The 25584-nt window shown below is 42.0% G+C and overlaps 1 protein-coding gene across 3 annotated transcripts in view; it reads right to left on the reverse strand.

Annotated features, from left to right (window-relative positions):
* wipf2b (WAS/WASL interacting protein family, member 2b) overlaps nt 1–25415 on the reverse strand; it is a 51762-nt gene extending 26347 nt beyond the window's left edge. The window contains exons 1-2 of one of the 3 annotated variants that reach the window (XM_078424342.1): nt 25286–25415; nt 21406–21475 (exon numbers count right to left, since the gene is read on the reverse strand). The gene's annotated coding sequence lies outside the window, so the exon portion shown is untranslated. Of the gene's footprint in view, nt 1–19715; nt 20008–21405; nt 21476–25285 lie in introns of those variants that run through there. The other 2 variants (XM_078424343.1, XM_078424341.1) reach the window with 2 other exon arrangements.
* Between the last annotated feature and the right edge of the window lie 169 nt (nt 25416–25584).

Here is a 25584-nt window from a genome sequence, read left to right on the forward strand (position 1 = left end):
AAATGCTAGTGCTCATCAGTCACAGAGTTGTGGAATGCTACTCAGTCTGGTACTTTCACAACATGTTGTGCCCTGGGGTAGGTTTCAAACTCAGTTGGGCTGGTTTATTACAAAAGAGCACAATTTTAACTCTCACACCATTAAAAGGTGCAACAGAGAAAGAGTAGGGGTTAAAATTAGTCATTTGTGGCTCGGATATTGAAGGGGGATTTGTTAAACTCAAAAATATGTCTGAAGCTGGACTTGGAATGCTGAAATCCTCAATGGAGTTTGTCTGCAAGTGAGCTCGTTTGCAGACAGCACAGGAAATAGCTGGAATAAATGACAGTCCTGAGCGTAGCAGCTCAGGGCCAGGGCATTTCTCTCCTTCAGGCCATTCTTTCGCTTTATGAATAGCCGTTGAGTATGCATGCCCATAATAAGCATGTCCACTTCTATTACGCTGCATGGTATGTGATCCAACAAAATATTAGAAATGATTCCAGAGTACCAGCAACTCTTACAAATCAAAGTAAGCAAGTTGCGTACAAAGTTTGATTGTATCTTTGTCAGCAAAATCACATTTTTGCGAGTCTAATCGAAGACTGATAAATGATTAATTTTCCATGATTTATCCCTGGTTCTTACAAAATCAATTTATGCAGCGGTGCCATCATGTCTTGAAGACACTGGCCATGTTAAATTCCTTCCATTTGTTTGGGCAAACCTTATTCGCTGCACAAAATGCACAACAGAATCTCCAAAACAATAACTTGAAACAAACCTGGACAATCAGCTACCTTTGAATGTGATTCATAAAGGAGTAACCATGTTAAATGCACAAACTGAAAAGAAAGATGTGATAAGCGGTTCTGACTGAAGAATGCCATTACTGCAGTCTCTTGAGAACTGTGCCTGCTTAATATATTTTCAATTCTGCCTAAACTTTCTGAAAATAAATTTTGCACTGCTTTTTCTTTCAATGCCCTTCCAGAACCGCTAGTTCAGCAAGAATGATTTCCTAACGTTGCCTGGGATGGATCGCTTTAGCTATAAGGAGACTGGACAGGCTAGGTCTATTTTCCCTGGAGGGAACGTGATGGAGATATGTAAAATTATGAGTGGTAAAGATAGGTTGGACTGCAAGAAACCTTTTCCCATAGAGGTAAATAAAACTAGAGGACATACATTAGGGTTAAGATGCCAGAGATTTTTTAATTATTACCTTGTTTAAGTCTCATCCAGCTCCACAATACTCCAAGATACCAGTGCTCCTTCACCTCTAGCATTGTAAACAGCCCTTACCTTTAATCACTCCACCTGTGGCAATCGTACACCATGATGCCTCTTTTTCATATTAATCACTTGCAAATGTGCATTAATATCTACACCAATAGGTCAACGATCGACACAAAATACTTCTCAACAACTGAAATCAAATAGTGTAAGTGGGAATTCACTGCAAAGCAAGAAACATGAAGGGTCTCGACCCAAAATGTCACCCATCCCTTCTCTGCCTATCCCGCTGAGTTACTCCAGCATTTTGTGTCTATCTTCGATTTAAACCAGCAACTGCAGTTCTTTCCTTCACAAAGTAGTATTATTGAAGTATTAGTGCAAAGGCTGCACTATTATTGTTTGTTTGTTTATTCGCTTGTTTGTTTATTAAATATATAGATGCTGAACTTTTTTTGTGCTTATTATGGTGTTTACAGAGTACTGTGTGCGCATATCAGTTGTGCTGCTGCAAGTAAAAAAATAATTGTTCCATTTTGGGACATATGACAATAAAGCACTCTTGACTCTTAAAGTCGGCAAAGCAAGCTACTGCAATTTATTCACAAACTTGAAAAAAATCCAAATGTTTTATCCAATGTTTTAAGGCTTAATCAAACTGGTGCGTTTAAGAAACTTCTTTAACTAAAAAATAAAAACACAAATTACATGAATTAAGGTCAGTGCAGAGGAAGTGATGTTTGAATTTGAGATGTGCAGAAGAGTTGGCAATAGCAAGACCGTCTCAAGCAAATGTTGCTGCATTAGATGGTCATTCAGTCTCAAATCCACGCAGTTCGATCATTGTACCAAAGTACAAATTAACAATGCATTACCATATAAGAGAAAAGGCAAGCGTTATCTGGATAGCTTTTGGATGGTGACTGAACACATCATGGATTAAGGAGAACCCAAGTGGCTAAGAGAATTTATAGAAACTTCAAAAGGCTCAAGAAGATACTGTAGCAGGAGGGATAATATGCCATTGCTGTTCTTGCAGGTATGAAATCCTGTTGAGTGAATATCAATTGCCTGGCAAAATTTACTTTTTTTTGCAAAGATAGCTAAACTGCTATTCACATAAATGACCATGGATGGTATTTATGCAGACTTCCTGGGACATTTCATGAAGTCCATCATAAAGGGACTTAATTTAAAGCTCAAGGAATTGATGACAAATTTATTGACTTGGCCAGAAAACTTGCTGCACGATGGCAAGCAAAATGGCAAGAGATGGAGATTAGGGATAAGGGACAGATACATAAATTGGCAGGATGTGACTACAAGCATTCAGCGATGACAGCAAATCCCAGTATTTATAAATTATGTGCAATCATGGTCCAGGAAGTCAAAAATCTGAATTTTCCAGTGACACAAAGAAAGATTCGTTTTTAAGCAGTGCAAACAGATGCATTAAATTTCAACAAAATATTAATGGAGTGAGAAAATGAGCAATAATATTTCACATAGATTTGAACATGTGAAGGCATCCAGTTTAAACTAGAAAATATTTAATTTCACCCTTTTAAAAAGGTAGAAAATTAGATGTAGCTGATATCGAAACAGTCCATGTACAAGCACTGGGAACTAAAATAATTGTAAGATTAACAAAATGCTGTTTTTATAATCATTGGTAAATTAGAATGCAAGTGAATGGAGGTTAGTCTGTAGTTTTGATAAAGCCCAGGTTAAACTACCTGAGGTCATGAGCAGTTTTGACCTTCACATCTTGGGAAGGAGCAAGAACAGCATTCATTTACCAAAATATCAGAACTCTGAGATTGGTATTAAAAACACTACAGAAGTGAGTTAATTAAAGATTTAAAAATATCAGGAGAAATAATTGGGTAGATAGAGACTTCTGCTTAATTGGAGTATTCTGGTCCATCGGGCAGAACCAAAAAAGACCTTTTCAAGAACACAGCCCCGGGGGGGGGGGGGGGGGTGGCAGAATTTTTAAAATAAAAATGACACAAGATCAATTGCAAAGTTTCAATGTTTTAATTTGTGATTACATTTTTGACAAGGTAGCTGTGGAAGCAGGAATAGTTAGGTACAGTGCAGCCATTATGCCACCGATTAGCAGAACAGAACTAAATGTGCTATATGGTTGATTCCTGTTCCCATTTTCCCAATATCTTGGGTGGCTCAATATTACATATTGGTTGGTAATACTCACGTGAAATGCCCAGACACAATACTACAATTTTACATTTTTTACATTAAAGATAGCATGTTTCAGTTTGCTATCAACTGATAATCGACATTTATCCGGAGCCTATTCAGATCATATCATGAAAACAAGACCAACCATGGTTCCACGTCTGACCACTTGCCTGATGGAAAATTCTGGTATGAATCCCAGGTGATAAAATAAATCTACACCTGGTTATAATTGCTTATCTCCCATGGCAAATTAGTCTACTAATACTCACTGTCAAGGCTCGCACACAAAGCACCATTAAATCTTAACAACAGCGTCTCTAGGAGAGGAGTGATAGAGGTGAATAAAAAGGCCAGGATTAAAATTAAAATTTTGTTTAAAAATCCCTGTTGAAATTCCTTTGAATGTGAAGAGGTGCAGTTGAATGGCCAATAATAAGGACAAAGACCATTACTTTTTCCTATTTCCTTAATATCTAACAGACCCACCATTCACATGACGGGTCAATCCAGTATATCACAGTTCTGGTGCTAGAATCCACTTTAAGCTTAAACAATGCAACTGTTACGAAACCGAATAATATTCTGAAATGGATTATTTCAGTAGAGGCAACCCTGCATTTCTCGGTGGGGGGGGGGGGGGGGGGTTGCATTCCCACGAAAGGTCCATATGGCGATTTTCCACGACATGAATGCAATCTGCACATGCACCAAGAATTGAGTTGAAAAACATTGTCACTTTCTACTTATTTTTCCTCCCACACAAATTCTGAGAGTGCAGATTTTATTTTGAATCTCCAGTTTTTGGTATAGATTTATGAGTTCAGAAAAGTGGGTTTCTATTACGCAAATGGCCATAACGTAGGGGTTGCCTACGTCTCTAATCTAAACCTCCAAATGTATCCACAATGCACAATAAATTGAGTACTTGCATGAGGATTTCTCTTTGCTGTTAAAATTCTTTTAAGCGAGTACATTTCAGCGGTAGTGACAAATCATTGTCATATTTAAGAGGAATTCATCTGCACTTCCATTAAATCCCAACTGTTAGAAAAAAATAATGTAATAACCTAGGTCATCTCCAGCTGTGTGATCCATGGGTAGTCTGACACCTTGACTGTGAGTTTTGATGTGTCCCACAGCTTTATTTCAATCTAAATGTCACAAGAGGTTTGTTCATCGCCCTAATGAAGCAAACTACAAATGGCAGCTATTTTTCCTTTGGCTGATGGCAGATGTAAGACAGCAGAGTACATAATTTCCCCCCCTCACACAGACACACATATAAACTACAAGAAATGACTGCCTTGCTCCACAAATATTTTAAGATCAGGCTGACTAATAAAGTGTAAATGAAATTCAAAGCACACACAGCTTGCAAAGCGGACTTGGGACTGCTCTTAAACTGATTCATCATAATCACTTATAGATTCTGATGTCACAATTCCAGCAAATCAGAGAAAATAATACCAAACCTGAATTCAAAATGCAATGAAAGTTTTATCTCTGCGCAATTAAAATGTATTCACAATAACCCAATTGTTATTTGGGTAATTGTATACAATCTTCGAGATATTGAAGTGGACCCCGAATGCTAAACAGTAAATCAACTATTTGTATAAAGACAAAATGAAGCAGCAGATGCTGAAGCAGCAACTGTGGAGGCAAAAAGATGCAAGTGAATGCTCGGGTCAGAATCGTACATGAGGACAGAGAGGGTACAGGAATGATAGCCAGTGTGTAGCAGTACAAGGTGGGGGTGATATACAGGCTGGTGGGTGATAAATGAAGACTTTTCATGAGAAGAAACATCCAGTTATTTTCCAGCGTCTTGGACCTGAAGCACTAACTCTTTACCTTTGCACAGTAGCTGCCAGACCTGCTGAGTATTTTCAACATTTTTCTGTCGTTTAATTTCAAAATGTCTAGCGTTAGCATTTAAAAAAAATTGGCATATACGTTACATGCCACTTTTCAGTCTGCACACGAGACTGAACACTACACAAATCATAAGCAAACATATAGGGCGCCACCTTAAATGCCTACAATATCCTGGAACTGAGATAATTTGCCGAATGATATGCATGCGGCTAGGCCTAAATGCTAATGATTCAAATTCAATAAATTTAATGAAAATAAAAATAAATTCAAATGGAAATAAACAACAAACCATCATATGTAGGTTAATTGGCTGGGTAAATGTAAAAATTGTCCCTAGTGGGTGTAGGATAGTGTTAGTGTGCGGGGATCACTGGGCGGCACGGACTTGGAGGGCCGAAAAGGCCTGTTTCCGGCTGTATGTATATGATATGATATGATACTACCATGAAGTATGCAGTACATATCTGAATAATACAACTAAGTTTACACAGATATCCGTTTATATGACCACTAGGTTTTGCAAAAAGCACCCCAAAGCAGCTTAACGGTTAAGTAGTACAATTTGTAGAAGGTAGCCATGGAGAACTTCAATTCGTCAAAAATGGAATGTTAACGTGAATTTTATGTTGATCGTCCCTCAGCTACTGCATAAAATGGGTATGTTGTACTTACTTCTTGTGGCACACCTATAACTAGTCAATTTACTGGGGGCCAGGGAATCAAATTTGGGATTTCCTGTAAGGCATAGTTAGTACTCTGAGCAGATTAAATCTTAAATCATTGTGCATATTTAATTATTGTATGGTGCAGATATATAAAGGCATTTAAGGAAATATTCAGAATACCTATTTGGCATTTCTTGAGCTGTTTCTGACATAAACTAACCAAAATGGAACGATACAGGTTTTCTTGTTCGATTGTTCAACGGGTGCATTACATGGTCTATAAGTAATACACACTTATGATACATAATTCTAAAATCACATGAATTTGGCAATTGTTCGAAAAAGAAAGCAAAATTGTATTTTTCCAACAGAGAAAGTATAATATAATGTTCTTATTTAGTATTCTTGAATCCAAATTTTCAACTTAATTTCCATTGCACCTGTGTTTAGTTAGGTGATGCTCTCCACCTCAATCAGTTTCGCAATAGTCCTCCATCTGTGCCCCAAATTTCCAATTCATTTTCCGCAACCCTTCATTTGTATTCATGAAAGCATGAAAAGGATGCCGCAAATGTCCATCTTACTGCTATTCTAAGATAGAATTGGCTTACATCCAAAGCATAGTCAATCCCCAACTCATACATCTCCTGGTAATGTGCTCATATCTCTTCTTGGCTGCATTGTACAAGGTTTGATTGTTCTTGGCAAAATGATATAGAAGGTCTCTCCGAAGTCAACTGTGTGAATTGGAGATCATTTGGGCAAGTCACACTCCATTATTCGCCAGCATTCTGCACAATAAATAAATATTGAAAGTATTTAAGTGGAAAAAAAAATCAGGTTTGGGTTCTCTTTATATTGTTGATAGCTTCCTGTGTATATTTAACTCATGCATTTGTTAATTCTATATTAGAAGATGGTGTTGTTCCATCATCCTGACAGCAGTGTTGCCCAAGATTGTAATGTTTCTGTATTCATGAAAACGTGATCCTCTATCCATAAGGTGGTGGTCCAATACCCACACTTCACCCCCACTGAGTCCCCCACCCCCTACTTCTACTGTTTCCATCAGCCCATTGTCCCTCCCTTATTTTATTCCACTCTTCCTTTCTTATCAGATTAAATAAATCTGTAGCCCTTTTTTGTCTCCACATTCTTTGTTGCTTTCTCCACCCTTCCCTCCATGTGACAGCCTCTGCCAATCAACTCCATCTCATCTGGATTTGCCTATTGCTTGCTGGCTCTTGTCCATTCCCCCTCACCTCTTTATACTGCCTATTTCCCCCTTACTCTTTCAGTTCAGATGAAGAGTCTTGAGCTGAAATGTTGATTATTCACTTCTCTGCGCACATGTTGAGTTCATCCAACAGTTTGTTTTATGCTCCACATCCCAGCAACTGTAGACTTGTGCCTCCAGTACCCCAGGGACCACATTTGATCCTGACCTTGAGTGCTACAAGTGGAGTTTACATGTTAACCCTGTGACTATATTGGCTCTTTCCACATCCCAAAGATAAGGTGTTGTTAATTGTCCATTGTTGACAACTAGCAGTAAAGTCAATAACCACACATGAGAGAGAGAATATGTTACAGGTCTACAGGCAAATAAGAGCAGATACGGGACAAATAGACCTTTTGGCTGCCTCCTATACTAAATGGCTGCCTCCTACGTAGTAAGTAAGCAAGCAATATTAAAGTCATGATATGAGCTGTGATTAGCTGATGATTTTATAGAATCTTTTTCTTGTTAAGCAGTGTTAGGATCTGATAGAAGAGGGAGATGATTGGAAAGTCAAAGTCTTCAAGCAATGTGAAGGATGTCCATCTGATGTCTCTTGACAAGGTTCCCATTGAACACTACATTACCCAATGAAACAGAGCTCTTTGTAACACTGCAGGTAAAATTAGCATAGAAGCTTTACTCAAATATACCTCCAGATGACTGCCAACAGAAACTACCCAATACCTTAAAATTACATCCAACATGAACCAGCATCTTGTGAAGGAAAACAACTTGGTAAAATGCTACTACATCCTTATCCAAAGCACACATGGGGAACATATTTCAATAAATACTTGTGAAACAGACAGGATATTAAGTTCAAAGCTGTTGTTTATCAATATATCAACTCTTATTGCTACTTTGAAATAACTCAATGTTTGTGTTACCCGTGAAGCCAGATGAAGAATGAATGACTACTTCCATTACAGAAAATTTGAAAGGAAGAGAAACCATCCTCACATGACGTATAAGACTGAGGCCAAATATGCACATCAGTAAGAAATTTAATACATTTATCGAACTTGCATCCTATTATGATTTCCAAAACCCATATTGGGAACATTCCCAATAAATTGCTAATGTATGTTTTGTTCAGATGGGTTTTTTTCAAACTTTAAAAGCTGAAACTCCTCATAAAAACCAAGGTCGACATTAAAAAAAATGGTGCAGCATTACGGTTTAATGGAGCTGAGTGGCTTATTGGATACATGCACGAAGTGGCGTATTTGAAACATTGACTAAATGGTTCAAGCTTTATTTCTACACAGTCCAACTTCTGTTTCTAATCAATGCTGGTGTTATCATTGACCTTGGTATCATTCAGCCAGCAGTGTTTTGTTTCTGTGAAGAACCAATATATCAATAATCAATAAATTAATGGAAGGAGAAAATCAATGTGTAAATACTGTGTATGATGTTAAACTCGTAAATGGAGATTTGGTGAAAGCTACATTCAATGAACTCGGAGATGCAAAGCTTAATATGAAAGTTGATTCACGAACTTTGAAGAACAATCTTCATATTAAGATTATATATCAGAGGATATCATTCTATATTCCTGCAATCTCTATAGTTTCTAAATTTGTTGACTCATGCTTGCATTATAAAAACAGCATGAAAATCAGTTTCAGTTTTAGTTTATTTTTCACGTGTACCTAAATACAGTGAAAAGCTTTTATTGCGTGCTAACCAGTCAATGAAAAGACAATACATGATTCAATCATATCTCATTGTCTCTTAAGAACAGACTGTTAGTTTAACTTGCAAGTCGCTAATGAAATTGATAAGCAATCGCTTCTATTGACACCTGTGCAATGATTATTAATGTAATATACAGCCTTTAGGATAATTAACTTGCAGCGTAAAAAAAAACAATGCCATTGAAAAGACCACAGGAAAAAAATCGAGGACCTGACCCCCCCTTTCTCCATTTACAGTTTTTTAAAGCGATTTTCCACAATGCAAGGTTTCTTAGGAGTGTGCCTATCGCATTATAGATATATCTATCAATTCCTTACACTAGTGACAATGAATCTATACTATTCAAAACAAATGCAAATCTGTGTTGACACGAGTATTTTATTAGCACATCTGAGAATTATTTTAGAATATAAAGTACAATGACGTACAAGTATAAAATAACAGACAAATGTTTTAAGATTAGTTTCTGCATCTATGTCCAATGAGAATTTTCAAAATTCTAACTTTTATAGTCAAAGTGAAACTTAAAATTTCCCCAAATGTAACCATATCGTCTAACCAGTTTACAAAGAAACATTATCAAAGGTATCAAACTCTGGTAAACTAGATATTGCGACAATATTAAAAAAATGCTATATTTTACTCCACCTTATATTCTTCATAGTATTATTTTTTAATTCATTCCCAAAGGTACGTGCAATCTTTAAAACCATGCTAAGATACCCACACACACAAATTTAGGTAATGTGTGTTGCCGATTTATTTGACAGAAGAGGCATAGCAACCCAGAATAAGCTTCCTTTGGTCAAAATTATTGCACATTTATTTCTGCCGGTGCAAGTTACTGGACTCGAAGCTATCAGCAAGGACCTTATTGTTGAAGCTGACTCTTCCCAGGATGAAAAAGTTACCATGGTGCAGTAATTCTACCAGAGAACCCTTCCAGTTTCTTTGGCTCAACAAATCATCAACTAATCCATCGAGCAGATGTAGAAGCATTTTTTAGTTAGCCTGACCAACAAAGAAAAGCAATTTGACACCGAGTCCAGGCTGCCTGGAGACTCTCGTCTACAAAATATTTTTACCACGCGTCTCGTAAAGGAAAAAGTAGCAAACGAATGTCATGAACCTGCCTGGGTCCAGTGATTAATTGATTTTATTAGTGGAGCTAATAGAAAAGTAGCTACATAGAAAGTGTTAAATAATAGTCTAAGGATCCATCTGTGTGGTTTCACGCGTAGTGCTACTGCAACAATCATTAAGTTATGCACACAAACCATAAGAATTTGTATTTGGTTTGTGTACATCCTGTGGGTGCTCGCCACAGATTATACGTATTCCTGGGTTCATGCATGAAAGCAGTGGCCAGTGTAAATATTTTAACAGATGCTGTTTTTTTAACATGGAGTGAAAAAAACATGGTAATATGGAAGCAAACAAAATATTAAAAATCCATATGGCTAACTTTGAAACATGAGGAATTGACTTCTCATTACCCCAGATTTGGAAAGGGTACAAACCAAGGACATTAGCCTTTCTCTTTGTGCCCTTTATTGACCCATTTTATTTCAACATTTCTGGAATGGCATGGGGTGTGAATCTAATGAGAATTGCCATTTTTATATGGGCAGACTTGCACACTGATTAAGAGTGTGTTATTCATCTACAGGTGTCATTATAGTCATGGTCAATCCTGCACACAAGGTGCACATTGAGGAAAACTCTGGACTGTGAAAAGGTGAAATTTGTAAAAAAATCATCTCTCCCAATCTACAGTTTTACACCAAAACCTTGCCTTCCATAGAATTTCCTTCCCAAAACTGACCAGAAGTCCAACCTGAGAATTGATCCATTTCTATTTTATACAACAGTTTAAAACATTTTGCAGCTATTTCCCCAAGACAGCTCAGGGTACCAATGACATATTTATTTGCACTGGGATTTAATATATTTAAATTAAAAGTACTTGTAACTTATATTACCTGCAATAATGTTGCATTCAATCAAGTTTCCTGAAGTTCTTGAGCAGCAGTGACCTTACTATTAAAATACTCCATGTCCAATATGACTAATTATGTTCAATGCAATCCAAGCAACCAAAACCATGGAGTGGTCAGGCTGGATCTAGGTAGTTAATTAATGATTGCCAGGCTGCTACCTGGTTAAAGCTGAGCATACCAACATGGTGACTGTTAAACAAGATAAATCCATTTTATCCAGCTAGGCGTCCCCAAATGCAGACATATTCAATCCAATACCCTGTGACAACTGTCCAATTCAACGTAATAAACTTTCACTGACAAAATGAACTTACATGGTAATACATGGAGAAGCGCAGCATTTTGCATCGAAATCCACAACTTTCTTCGACAGAAACTTCGTAATCTGGACTCATTTCCTAAATTTCATAAGAGCAGTAATTGCTACAATGTGCACAAACACTCCAGGATTAAAAGCTCCATAACCTTAGTTGGGATACAAAATTGTCACTTGCGAAAGCAAAACCTCAAAGTACAATTATACAAGTTCAGCTTGACAAAACAAAGAGAGACTTTACTAAATGTTCCATTTTTGAAACTTTTTTCAAAAAAATCAAAAAGAAATAGAATGTTTCACTATCCGTCACTTGCGAGAAAATATAGTGAATTAATGCAGACCAACCACCTCCAGATGCAATTCCTAGCCTGCAATAGGCAGTCACTGACTGATGTTGATATCTTACTTGGTACCCCAGGCTGAAGGAGGGTGAGATTTTAACACCTGTCAATTATCGATGAAACTCATTGAAACCAGCATGTACAAATTCCAAAGAATAAGATTGGTCTTAGTCAATATGCTCTGCAATGTAAAAATACTACTAATATTCACTAAGAAGGTTCGGTGAAGAATATGTCCATTTGGGCAATGAACCATATATGTACTGTCATGTATATCCCAGTAATGCTCTGATCTTTAGCCCATTCAACAAATAATGAGAATGGTTTCTCAAATAGTATTTGGAATATTAAGAAAATACCATACTAACCTTTCTGTCCTGAGCCTCCCCCACTGACAGAGTGAGGCCAAACGCAAATTGGAGGAACAGCACCTCATTTCACTTGGGCAGTTTAAAATCCAGCAATATGAAATTTGATTTATTCACAAAATGCTGGAGTAACTCAGCAGGTCAGGCAGCATCTCGGGAGAGAAGGAATGGGTGACGTTTCGGGTCGAGACCCTTCTTCAGACTTATGTCAGGGGGGCGGGACAAAGGAAGGATATAGGTGGAGACAGGAAGATAGAGGGAGATCTGGGAAGGAGGTGGTGAAGGGAGGGACAGAGTAGCTATCTAAAGTTGGAGAAGTCGACGTTCATACCACCGGGCTGCAAACTGCCCAGGCGAAATATGAGGTGCTGTTCCTCCAATTTCCGGTGGGCCTCACTATGGCACTGGAGGAGGCTCATGACAGAAAGGTCAGACTGGGAATGGGAGGGGGAGTTAAAGTGCTCGGCCACCGGGAGATCAGTTTTGTTAATGCGGACCGAGCGCAGGTGTTCAGCGAAGCGATCGCCGAGCCAGCGCTTGGTTTCGCCGATGTAAATAAGTTGGCATCTAGAGCAGAGGATGCAATAGATGAGGTTGGAGGAGGTGCAGGTGAACCTTTGTCTCACCTGGAAAGACTGTTTGGGTCCTTGGATGGAGTTGAGGGGGGAGGTAAAGGGACAGGTGTTGCATCTCGTGCGGTTGCAGGGGAAAGTGCCCGGGGTTGGGGTGGTTTGGGTAGGAAGGGACGAGTGAACCAGGGAGTTACGGAGGGAACGGTCTCTGCGGAACGCAGAGAGGGGAGGGGATGGGAAGATATGGCCAGTGGTGGGGTCCCGTTGTAGGTGAAGGAAATGTTGGTGGATGATATGTTGGATCCGCTGGCTGGTGGGGTGGAAGGTGAGAACGAGGGGGATTCTGTCCTTGTTGCGAGTGGGGGGAGGGGGAGCAAGAGCGGAGCTGCGGGATGTAGAAGAGACCCTAGTGAGAGCCTCATCTATAATGGAGGAGGGGAAGCCCCGTTTTCTGAAGAACGAGGACATCTCGGAAGCCCTAGTGTGAAACACCTCATCCCGGGCGCAGATGCGGCGTAGACAGAGGAATTGGGAGTAGGGGATAAACTTTTTGCAGGGGACCGGGTGGGAAGAAGTGTAGTCCAGATAGCTGTGCGAGTCAGTGGGTTTATAGTAAATGTCCGTCACTAGTCTGTCTCCTGTGATGGAGATGGTGAGGTCCAGAAACGGGAGGGAGATGTCAGAGATAGTCCAGGTATATTTAAGGGCAGGATGGAAATTGGAGGTGAAGTGTATGAAGTCAGTGAGTTCTGCATGGGTGCAAGAGGTAACACCAATGCAGTCGTCGATGTAGCGGAGGTAGAGTTCGGGGATGGGGCCAGTGTACGTCTGGAACAGGGATTGTTCGGCGTACCCGACAAAGAGGCAGGCGTAGCTAGGGCCCATGCGAGTGCCCATAGCTACGCCTCTGGTTTGGAGGAAGTGGGAGGAGTCAAAGGAGAAGTTGTTGAGGGTAAGAACCAGCTCTGCTAGGCGGAGGAGAGTGTTGGTCGATGGGGATTGGCTGGTTCTACGGTCGAGGAAAAAACAGAGGGCTTCGAGACCATCCTTGTGGGGGATGGAAGTGTAGAATGACTGGACATCCATGGTGAAGATGAGGGAGTGGGGGCCTGGGAACCGGAAGTTATCAAGGAGATGGAGAGCGTGTGAGGTGTCTTGGACGTAGGTGGGGAGGGACTTAACCAGGGGGGATAGGATGGAGTCGAGGTAGGTAGAGAAATATGAAATTTGATTTCTCCAACTTCAAGTAACCCTTACTTTCCCTCTTTCACCGTCCCCATCCCCCCCTAGATCTCCAACTAGTTTCACTGTGCTCCAGATTAATTTCACTGTTTGTATGTCTCGTTGTCACCTTCCCCTCAGCCAACATTAAACCATTCCACATTTCCTTGATCATCGCCTGCTTTGATCTGTTGCTTTCATGCCTTACTCTTCCATATCTCTTGTTTCCCTCTCCCCTCAGTCTGAAGAAGGGTCTCGACCCATTCCTTCTCTTCAGAGATGCTGTCTGTCCCACTGAGTTACTCCGGCATTTTGTGTCTACCTTCAGTGTAAAGCAACACCTGCAGTTCGTTCCTACACACACACATATATATATATATATATATATATATATATGACCCTTCTGAAGAAGGGTCTCGACCCGAAACGTCACCCATTCCTTCTCTCCCGAGATGCTGCCTGACCTGCTGAGTTACTCCAGCATTTTGTGAATAAATCAATTTGTACCAGCATCTGCAGTTATTTTCTTATATATATATATATATATATACACTGACTGTTCCAGTCGTTTTTTATATAGCCATTTTTTTTAAAATCAGCTCGAATTCCCAGAATTCAAAGTGATGGAATGGTGCTGCAATGCCAAACTCACTGCAGAAGACTACCACAACAAAGTGAATCAACAGTGCATTAAAATTATTCTATCCAACAGAATGTAAACACTGGACTGAATCAATACTGCATTGACAGGGCAGGGATATTGTGCAATTCTGTTTCCCCTGTCCTTTGCTCTCCCACTGCTGCATGCAATGCGACACGTGATATCACGTTCGGTTCTTTCTGCTTCAAAAATCCGAGAGATTATTTATTTGCCTTCAGTTCTCAATCATTATTTCACATGGTTCCTCTGATTCGGTCATTATTTACTGCTCTCCTACTTCTGGTCATGTTAATTCTCTCTCCCCATCTCCTGAAAGCTCTAATTCATTGCCCACAGATGCCATTTGTCGTCTTGGTGCTTCACTTTAATGGCTATATTTCACGTGGGAGTCAAGCCATTAAAATCCCCATAGAGAGCACTTAAGTGATATCAGGGGTAGGAACTCTGTTTAAATTTTCTGTTACTAGCCTGAGTGCAATATTCTTATTAGCTTCTCAAAACAAGTGTGCTTTAATCACAGACTAACAATCAAAACTGTTTTTTTTAGTCTTTGTTTCACTGTATCTTGCTCAAGTAATTGGAAAAATCAAGCATCTGTTCTTAGCTCTGTGATCCAGCTTTAAAGGAGCGGTGACAGAAAGGAAAAACTGAAACTGAGTGCAAGGACCACAATCAGTTGCCTTCATCAGGTCTTTTGAAACCCAAGTTCAATGCAAGAGTATGGATTTAACTGTTGATGAGTTTGGTGTGCATGCAAGTCGAGATCAAAGCAGCTGACAAACTGAACAGGGGCATGTGTAGGAAGGAACTGCAGATGCTGGTTTAAACCGAAGATAGACACAAAAAGCTGAAGTAACGCAGCAGGACAGGCAGCATCTCTGGAGATGGCAGAATCGAGGGAGGAGGTATAGGGACTGGTATTGCATCTTCTGCGGTTGCTAGGGAAGGTACCTGGGATGGGGGTGGTACGGGCGGGAAGGGATGATTTAACCAGGGAGTTGCGGAGGAAACAGTCTCTGCGGAAGGCGGAAAGGGGTGGAGATGGGTAGATGTGACTAGTGTTGGGATCCCGTTGGAGGTGGTGAAAATTTGAGGATGATGTATTGAATGTGACGGCTGATGGGGTGAAAGGTAAGGACTAGAGGGACTCTGTCTCTGTTGCGACTATGGGGAGGGGGAGCAAGGGCAGAGCCATGGGGTATCGAGGAGACATGAGCGAGGGCCTCATCTATGATGGGAGAGATGAACCCCCGTTCCCAAAATAAATGAGGAAATCGTGGATGTCCTGGTATGGGACACCTCATCTTCAGCGCAGATGCGACATAGATGGAGGAATTGGGAGTAGGGGATAGAGTCTTTGCTGGAAGCTGGGTGGGAAGAAGTGTAGTCGAGATAGTTGTGGGAGTCAGTGGGTCTGTAATAGACGTCAGTCCATAGTCTATTTCCTGCGATGGATACTGAGATCAAGAAAGGCGACGGAGATGTCGGAGATGGTCCAAGTAAATTTGAGTTCAGGATGGAAACTGAAAAGGGGTGCACGTCTTCCCATCGCACACAAGACTGGTATGCAAAATATTTGAAATACAAGAGCGACTCTGGGGAAATGACATAGCTGACATGACCAGACCTCCAGCCTGACAAAACAAATTACATTTAAAACCGGTTTTGAGAAATATCCAAGATCCAGTGGGCACAAGACAATGGAAAGCAGATGCTCCTGAAGATCAATGTCTCCAATTAGTGATGATTCTGGTAAGAATTATGAGAACAATGTGCTCACATTGATGGTGACTAAGGTCTTCTGATATTGGTCGACTGCCTGCAAATGCTCAAATCTGCACTTTGCTGTTTACTAATTATTTCTAATTTCTATCCATCTGTAAGCAAGAGCTGGAAGCACGGGGAACAAGATTTCTTTTGGACCAAAAATGTGAATGTTTGATGTAAGATTGGAAATAAGTCAATTCTCACCGACAGACACTCATCAAACACCTGAGCCAAGCTGTGCTGCAGTACTCTAAAATGCTACTGATATTTAAGCAGTGAGCCTCTGTAAGTAATGGAATGGGGGGGCTGCAAACACAAATGGAGAATCCACCCTTTCAGCTCCAGATAAACTTGCAACTTAACGCTTCTCGGGTTTGCTTGTTCCACTGACTAAGCGAAAGTAGACTAATTGCAGACTAAATTCATGAAAACTATTACTACACTTTCCTGGGATCAGCACTAAGATGATTCCAGTCTACAGCAGAACTCTCTGGTTTGAGTAGGTCCAATGTGCCCCAATTGGCAGAGAATTGGCATGGTTGTCAAATAGAAACACTACCTGGTTCATTTTTTTCTTAGTTCAAGTTTATCCTCCTAATATTCCTTGGGGCATTTTCACATTCAATCAATATTTCAAACAAATTTCAAGTGTTTGCTTTGCCTTATTACTGCAAAGCAAATCCCTCTCGCTTCTAGTTATTAATTCAAGTCCATAAGCAATTAAAACTTACTATCAGAGTACATGTAATTACTGTAATAGATATTAAAATCTATTAACCAATTGGTCACCTAGATTGCTATATTGAGAATTGTGCCTTACACCCCAGACTCAAGTTTTCAATTATTTTTTTCCCAAAAGGATAACTGGTTTAATCGGTGTATTATATAATTCCAGAAAGACTTTAGATTTTGTTTGCAAATGTTTCACATAAAACAAGAATATGCAGCACAAGTCTTTCCCCTAACTTAGCACACATTTTTACAAGTAATTTTTCCAGGATTACTTAAGATTTCTTCCATCAATTCAAGGTAGAGACATCTCCATTGTTTCTTTTTTTTTAAATGAGAACCTCTGTTTTAAACTACATCTGACTGACTTGCAGTATGTTGGTTTTATTTCATATTTCCAGCACTGCAGTTCTTTTGATGTTCATATCAATTAATTAACATCTTAATCAAAGACAAAATTATGATTAGAATATTTCAAGTCAGTATCGGTACTTTTTAATATTCAAAGCAAAAAGAAGAGGAAAGCAAGTCTCCATTCACACTCAAAATTCAACAAAAAGTATCACATAAGTTTTGTACAGTTTATGAGTATCATTCAGATTTCAGCGAAGTCTAGACAATAGACAATGGGTGCAGGAGTAGGCCATTCAGCCCTTCGAGCCAGCGCGATGATCATGGCTGATCACTCTCAATCAGTACCCCGTTCCTGCCTTCTCCCCATACCCCCTCACTCCGCTATCCTTAAGAGCTCTATCCAGCTCTCTCTTGAAAGCATCCAACGAACTGGCCTCCACTGCCTTCTGAGGCAGTGACTAGACCATCAATGACAAAGCACGTTTAGAATGACATAACTAATGAACAGAGATAAATATCCAGTATTGTCAAAGCTAAAAAGTTATTATTAAGCACAAAAAAAAACCTTTTTCTTTCTTTTCCAATAAAATGCAGTTCCAGCCTCCAACACCTCCTCCCACCTCCCCAACAATGTCACCATCATCTATCAAATTCCAATCAGGCAAACATAAACAACATTTCAAACCAATTAGAAAACAAGAAAGTATGTCAGTCCAAATAAAGGCATTCAGTGACTGTTTGAGATTTTAGATTCTGCATTTCTTCCTCCTCATCCCTTCATCCTAGATTGCCTTTAAAAAACACCATCAAACTAAAAACTGCAAAGATCAGATATTTAAAAATGGGCAGGATGTTTAGGAAGGAACTGCAGCTGCTGGTTTACACAGAAGATATAAGGCACAAAATGCTGGAGTAATTCAGCGAGACAAGCAGCATCCAAGAAAATAAAATTGGGCAATTCTTCCTCCTTGCCAGCAACTGAATGGGGAATTGACTGCGGGTTTAGTTTCAAAGGTTGTCCACCTGTATCTATAGATAATCTTCCCCCTCTCTCACCAGTTCCTGGTCCATCCCTGACCCGTGTCAAAATGCCTGACTGCCTTGCTTGGAGCTGGGTCCCGAACAGTCAGGTACACAGCACCACCTCCTCTTGATTAATCCACCTGGAATCCAGGAGGATTTGCTCTCCGTGTTACCCTCCCCGGAGAACTGTCAGCACTTGGGTTAGTCACAATCGCCTGGTCTTTGTGAAGGAAGAAACTGCAGGTGTTGGTTTATACCAAAAATAGACACAAAATGTTGGAGTAACTCAAGAGACCCCGACAGTCCTTTCAGGCGAGGCTCCCTTGCACCTCCTCCAACCTCATCTTACTGTGTGTATCCGCTGTTCCAGGTGCAGACCCCTATATATTGACTGGGCTATGGTTTCTCTGAACATCTTTGCTCAGTCCACCTGTGCGACCTGATCTACCAGTTGCCAAATACTTTAATTCCCTTTCGAGTTCCCACACTGACCTTTCTGTCCTGGGCCTCCTCCACTGTCAGAGTGAGGCCAAATGCAAATTGGAGGAATAACACCTCACATTTCACTCGGACAGCTTACAACAGAGGTATAAATATTGATTTCTCTAAATTCGGGAAACCGTTGTATATATCCCTCCTCACTCCCCTCTGCTTCGTCCCTTGCTCCTACTCCCCATCCTCCTCACCCCCCTTCCCGCCCTCCTCCTCCTGTCCACCCCCCCTTCCCTATCCTCCTCCTCTCCACCTCCCTCCCTCCTCCTCCTCTCCACCCCCCTCCTCCCTTCCTCCTCTCCACCTCCCTCCTTCCTTCCTCCTCTCCACCTCCCTCCTCTCCACCTCCCTCCTCTCCACCTCCCTCCTCTCCACCTCCCTCCCTCCTCCTCTCCACCCCCCTCCTTCCTCCTCTCCACCTCCCTCCCTCCTCCTCCTCTCCACCCCCCTCCTTCCTTCCTCCTCTCCACCTCCCTCCTTCCTCCTCTCCACCTCCCTCCTTCCTTCCTCCTCTCCACCTCCCTCCTCTCCACCTCCCTCCTTCCTTCCTCCTCTCCACCTCCCCCTCCTTCCTTCATCCTCTCCACCTCCCCCTCCTTCCTTCCTCCTCTCCACCACCTTCCTTCCTCCTCTCCACCACCTTCCTTCCTCCTTTCCACCTCCCTCCTCTTCCCCTCCCTCCTTCCTTCCTCCTCTCCACCACCTTCCTTCCTCCTCTCCACCACCTTCCTTCCTCCTTTCCACCTCCCTCCTCTTCCCCTCCCTCCTTCCTCCCTCCCTACTTCCTGCCTCCTCTCAACCCCCTACCCCTTCCCTCCTCATCTCCCATCTCTTCCCCCTCTCTCTCTCTCCACCATATCATTCTCTCCCCTCCCCTTCCTCCTCTCTCGGGGCCGAGGCCCTGCCTCAGACTGCGGCTCCTTACCTTGCTGCCCTGGTCACATACTCCAGCCCCGGGGGAGGTAAGGGGGCCGGGAGGTGGGTGGGCGGGGGTTCGATACCGCGGCCCCCGGACCCACCAGCAGGTTACCTCGCCCGCCTTCCCTCTAACTCCTCGATCCCAGCCGCCGCTTCTCCTTCTCCGAGGCCGCTTCCAACTTTTTCCTCATCCAACAACCCGGAAATTATATTTTCTTTCACTCACTCACTCTCTCTCTCTCTCTCTCTCCCTCACACACGCTCACTCCCTCCCTCCCTCCTCGCAAAGCCGCCGACAAAATGGCGGCGGCGGCGGCGGCGGCTGCGCGCTCCCGCGGCCCGCCCTCGTGCACGCGCACGGCGGTTGGTGTGGTGTGGGGGAGCGCGGCAGCAAACACCGCTCGACACCGCACCCCAGTGGCCGGAGGAAAGCGCTGCCGCTCCGCCTCAGCACCACCACCACCACAGAAACAGAAAACTAGACCAAGTTGGGCTCAAACCTCTCCTGCATTAGGGTGACTACAGGTGGGGGGGGGGGGGAAACAAGGAACTGCAGATGCTGGTTTACCAAGGAAAGACACAAGATGCTGGAGTAACTCAGCGGGTCAGGCAGCATCTCTGGGGAATTTTAGGGTCGAGACCCTTCTTCAGACAGAGTCAAGTCAAGTCAGGCAGCATCTCAGGAGAGAAGGAATGGGTGACGTTTCGGGTCTCGCAGTTATTTTCTTATACAAGTCAAGTCAATTTTATTTGTATAGCACATTTAAAAACAACCCACGTTGACCAAAGTGCTGTACATCAGTTCAGGTACTAAGAACGAACATGCAATGGCACACAAACATAACAGCACATACATAAACAGTTCACAGCGCCCCCTCAGAGGGCCAGGGAAGAGAGAAGCTCGAGGTATGAAATGGTACAAAGTGGTTGTTTTTAAATGTGCTATACAAATTCAGTATTATCAAGGACCAGTCTCACCCCAGTCACTCCCTCTTCTCCGTTTTCCCATCGGCCAATTGGCACAGAAGTTTGAAAACACATACATCCAGATTCAGGGAGAATTTCTTCCCAGCTGTTATCAACAACTGAACCATCTTCTCATCACCTGGAGTGCAGTCCTGATCTCCCATCTACCTCAATGGAGACCTATGAACTATCCTCAATCGGACTCTATTGGACTTCAATGTTACATCTTGCAACTAAAGTTTACGTTGAAACAAGGAACAGCAGATGCTGGTTTACACCAAAGATAGATTCAAAATGCTGGAGTAACTCAGCGGGTCAGGCAGCATCTTTGGAGAAAAAGAATAGGTGACGTTTCGGGACGAAACCCTTCTTTAGACCTGTCTGAAGAAGGGACTCGACCTGAAACATTACTTATGTCTTTTCTCCGGAGATGCTGCCTGACCAGCTGAGTTACTCCAGTATTGTGTGTCTATCTTCGATATGGGCTGAATGCTGACAGGTGGGACTAGTTCAGGTAGGCACTTTGATCAGCAGGGACAAATTCACCTGATTCCGTGCAAAATGCCTTTTGGTGCAATTTTCGTGGTGTTGCAGCTAGTTTCATTGAAGGGTGGAGGTAGCCATTGTGCAGGTTTCTGATGCCTCAGGGACCGAGAGAAAAGAATGCAAGCACATGGGTATGTTGTTAGAGACCCTGAGGAGGAATGCAATATCAGAAATACGAATCCCACCTCAAAAGCCTGTTCCTCTTCTTCCATGATCGCTGCTGTTGCCTTGCTTCACGCATACCTCATATTCTTCCTGCAGACCAAGATGCCAATTAATAAGCACGCCCGCCTCCCCTTCTCCTTGCATGTGTAGAGTATCCAATATAGTTGAACAGCACAATGTAACATGAGATAGAGTAGAAACAAGGAACTGCAGATGCTGGTTTATACCAAATGGGTGACATGGTGGGGCAGCGGACGAGTTGCTGCCTTACAGCACTTGCTGTGCCAGAGACCCGGGTTCTATCCTGACTACGGGTGCTGTCTGTACGGAGTTTGTACGTTCTCCCCGTGACCGAGTGGGTTTTCTCCGAGATCTTTGGTTTCCTCCCACACTCCAAAGACGTGCAGGCTTGTAGGTTAATTGGCTTGGTATAAATGTAAATTGCCCCTCGTGTAGGATAGTGTTAATGTGCGGGGATCGCTGGTCGGTGTGGACTCGGTGGGCCGAAGGGCCTGTTTCCGTGCTATGTCTCTAAACTAAACGACAACTAAACAAAGATAGACGCAAAGTGGGTCTACCAACGGGTCAGGCAGCATCTTTGGAGGAAAAGGATTGGTGATGTCACCCATTCTTTTCCTCCAGAGATGCTGCCTGACCCACTGAGTTGCGCCAGCACTTTATGTTTATCTATGACATATAGTAGCATTGTTGATTTATTAACATATGATTGAGGGTGCCAGGTATACCAAAGGAACAGGTGAGTGAAAATCAAAAAAAAAATCTAAACCTAAAACAGAGAATGGTAAAATGCTCAGTGGGATGAGCAATAGAGTTAATCTTTCAGGTCAGAAAAGGAAACAAAAGACTCTTACAACATTGCAGGGAGGATTCTGGGACGTATTTGATAGGTGACCATGGGAATAAGCTGCAAACAACATTAGCTGCCCATTGAGTGAACGGGAGCAGTCAGAGAATAAGAATATAGACTTAAGAACCGAGACAAAATAAAAGTGGGAGTTGCGAATGCAGTGCAGGAGGACAAGTGGCGGCAGGGTGGCGCAGCGGTAGAGTTTCTCCCTTACAGCGCCGGAGACCCGGGTTCGATCCTGACTACGGGCAGACTCGGTTGGCTGAAGGGCCTGTTTACATGCTGTATCTTTGAAGTCTGAAGTGAAGTCCAAACTCTAAAGTTTAAAGACAAGACCAGTAGGTCAGGCTGGGTATGTCTTCTACTCTTAGAGTGAATTAAAGAAAAAAAGAACAAGCTGGAATAATAATGTAAATGTTTGACTGGTACCGGAACAGAAATCAAGCTATCTGAAATGGTAGAAGTTAATGTGGAACCAAGGAAACGCAGGTGCTGGCTTACCAAGGAAAGGTATAAAATGCTGGAGTAACTCAGTGGGTCAAGCAGCATCCCTGGAGAACATGGATAGGTGACATTTCGGATTGGGACAACTTCTCCAATCTGAAGAAGGCTCCCGACCTGAAACGTCACCTATCCATGTTTTCCAGGGATGTTGCCTGACCCTCTGAGTTGGCCCAGCACTTTGTGCCTTTCATTGTAGAATTCTATACAGAGTCCAAAAGGCTGCAGGTGCCCAGGTGGGAGGTGAGGTGCTGTTCTTCAAGCTGGTATGGGGTGTTACTGTGACTGCACCAGAGGCCAAAAAACCGAGAGGTCAGAGTGAGAGTAGGATGAGGAATTAGATGGACTGTGATCTCACTGTCAAAAGTCAAGAATGTTCAATTGTCATATGCATCAAAAACAGTATAATGAACTTCTCACTCGTAACAGCATAACAGGTCTGTACATGCATAACATGGTAAACAAACAATTGTTATATAATTTTTTTTTAAACAATATTAGTGCAAAACGAAAGCCCAAAGTTCCAAGTGCAACCAAGACAGTTCATATTTCATAGTTTAGTTGGTGTTTGGAGTGTTCAAGCGCCTGATATTTGTTGAGATGAAGCTCAATTTGTAGAAATAATTTGCATTTATATAAATGTATTGTGATCTCTCAGAAACATCCCCAAATTATTTCGCCTCTTTGCTCGATGCAGCAAACAGTCTACATACCATTTATGTAACAATGAACATTTATATCTGATTTTAATGATGATTAAGAGAAGAATGTAATGTGCCAATCTCCGGTCACCTCTGTGAATGGTGCCATAAAATCTTTAATATTCCCCTTTGCAGGTTTAATATCTCACTCAAGGAACATGAGTTTAGAATAAACTATTGTTCACCTGATGTATTATATAATTTAATTTGCATTTTATTGTTAGATTCTGTTTAAAGCATCTCAGGACAAAGTACATTAAAGTTACTCTGTCAATGCAGGTTGTTAGAATCATAGTGTCATGCTGCAAGGAAGCAGGCCCTTCGGCCCAACTCATCCATGCTGACCTTGATACACTATCTAAGTGAGTCCCAATTACCAACTCAATACATCAGGCAGCATCTCTGGAGACATTTCAAATCGGAACCCTTCTTCAGTCTGAAGAAGGGTCCCAACACGAAACGAGACCTATTCCTTTTCTCCAGAGATGCTGCCTGATCTACTGAGTTACTCCAGCACTTTGTGTCTATCTGTGGAATAAATCCACATTTGCAGTTCCTTTTAATTAAGTTATCCCATTTACCAATGTTTGGCCCAAATCTCTCAAAACCATTTCCATCCATGTCTTGTAAATGATGTTATTGTACCAGCCTCAACGACTTCCTCGGGCAACTTGTTCCATATAACCACCAACGTCACTGTGAAAATGTTGCTCCTTTGGTACCTCTTAAACCCCACCCCCCCCCATCTTAAACCTATACCTGTTAGTTCTTGATTTCCCTACCCTGGGAAAAAGACTGTGCATTCATCCTATCTATTCCCCTCGTGCTTTTATACGCGTCTGTGACATTGCCCCTCAACCTCCTGTGCTCCAAGAAGTGGGGTCCGAGCCTACCCAACCTCTCACTGCGGTGGGCATCTTAATTTGTTGATCTTATTTATTGCAAGCAAACTGGAGAAGGTCTCGACACAAAAACATCACCCATTCCTTCTCTCCAGAGATGCCGCTGAGTTACTCCAGCATTTTGTGTCAATCTTTGGTGTAAACCAGCATCTGCGGTTCCCTCCTACACAAACAGCTATAACCCAGGCTCTGAAGCTCAGTTATCGTCCAAATAAGAATCGCAAAGAGTCTACATCACACATGCCACATCAGAAATATTGGATTGATCACTGCCTAATTGCTCTAATTTATAAATAATGCCTTACGCCAAACCATATCATCGTGTTTGTAGCCAGATATTGTAATTGTGACCTCTTGTCTCACACTTGTGTACATTGTTTATCCGAACCTCCAAACCATAATTCCATCAGTCGCCCTTTCCATTCTGAGGATTTAAGTATCCATAGTTGGGGCCATCAAATCCCAATTCTTTGCCTCCTCCGGCTTTTCCCTCCAAATGACAACTCGTGAGGACGGAAACCGAGTATTGCCTCTTCAATCTCCGCTCAATTTCTACAATCTGCACGCACTGAAAGTCTAAGCTTGATGCCATTTGACCCAGAATCTTTAAATCACTCAATTCTCATTTCCTTCAAGGTAGAGACTTTAGAGACGAGAGACCAAGGCAAGTCTGAAGTCTGAAGAAGGGTCTCGACCCGAAACATCACCCATTCCTTCTCTCCTGAGATGCTGCCTGACCTGCTGAGTTACTCCAGCATTTTGTGATACCAGAGACCAAGGCAAGAGACTTTAGATTTAGATTTAGAGATACAGCACGGAAACAGGCCCTTCGGCCCACCGAGTCTGCACCGCCCAGCGATCCCCGCACATTAACAATATCCTACACACACTCTTTCTTGCTTACGGACATCTAATTAGGATTTCTTACCTGTTTGACTCCTGTTAGTCTGCAGCTTGTTAAAACCCAAACTCTCTTGTTCAATCCCCTCTTCTTTTTTTTTCCAATCCTCCTCGTTACTGTCGGACACAGGCAGTGATCCAGCGTCTGCCAACTGAAGGAATGGCAACCTGCTGACTGTTACATAATGATGGAGGAGAGAAAAAAAACACCTCTCTTGGTCACGATTCACAGCAAAGCCATGAACAATTCTTTCAGAAATAGCAATGTTAAGAAATCATCCTGCAAGCTGATGTAAGCAGCCTCTGCTGCAAGTTATTGTTATATAA

Source organism: Rhinoraja longicauda, chromosome 29, assembly GCF_053455715.1.
Source record: "Rhinoraja longicauda isolate Sanriku21f chromosome 29, sRhiLon1.1, whole genome shotgun sequence".
Classification (NCBI taxonomy): Eukaryota; Metazoa; Chordata; class Chondrichthyes; order Rajiformes; family Arhynchobatidae; genus Rhinoraja; species Rhinoraja longicauda.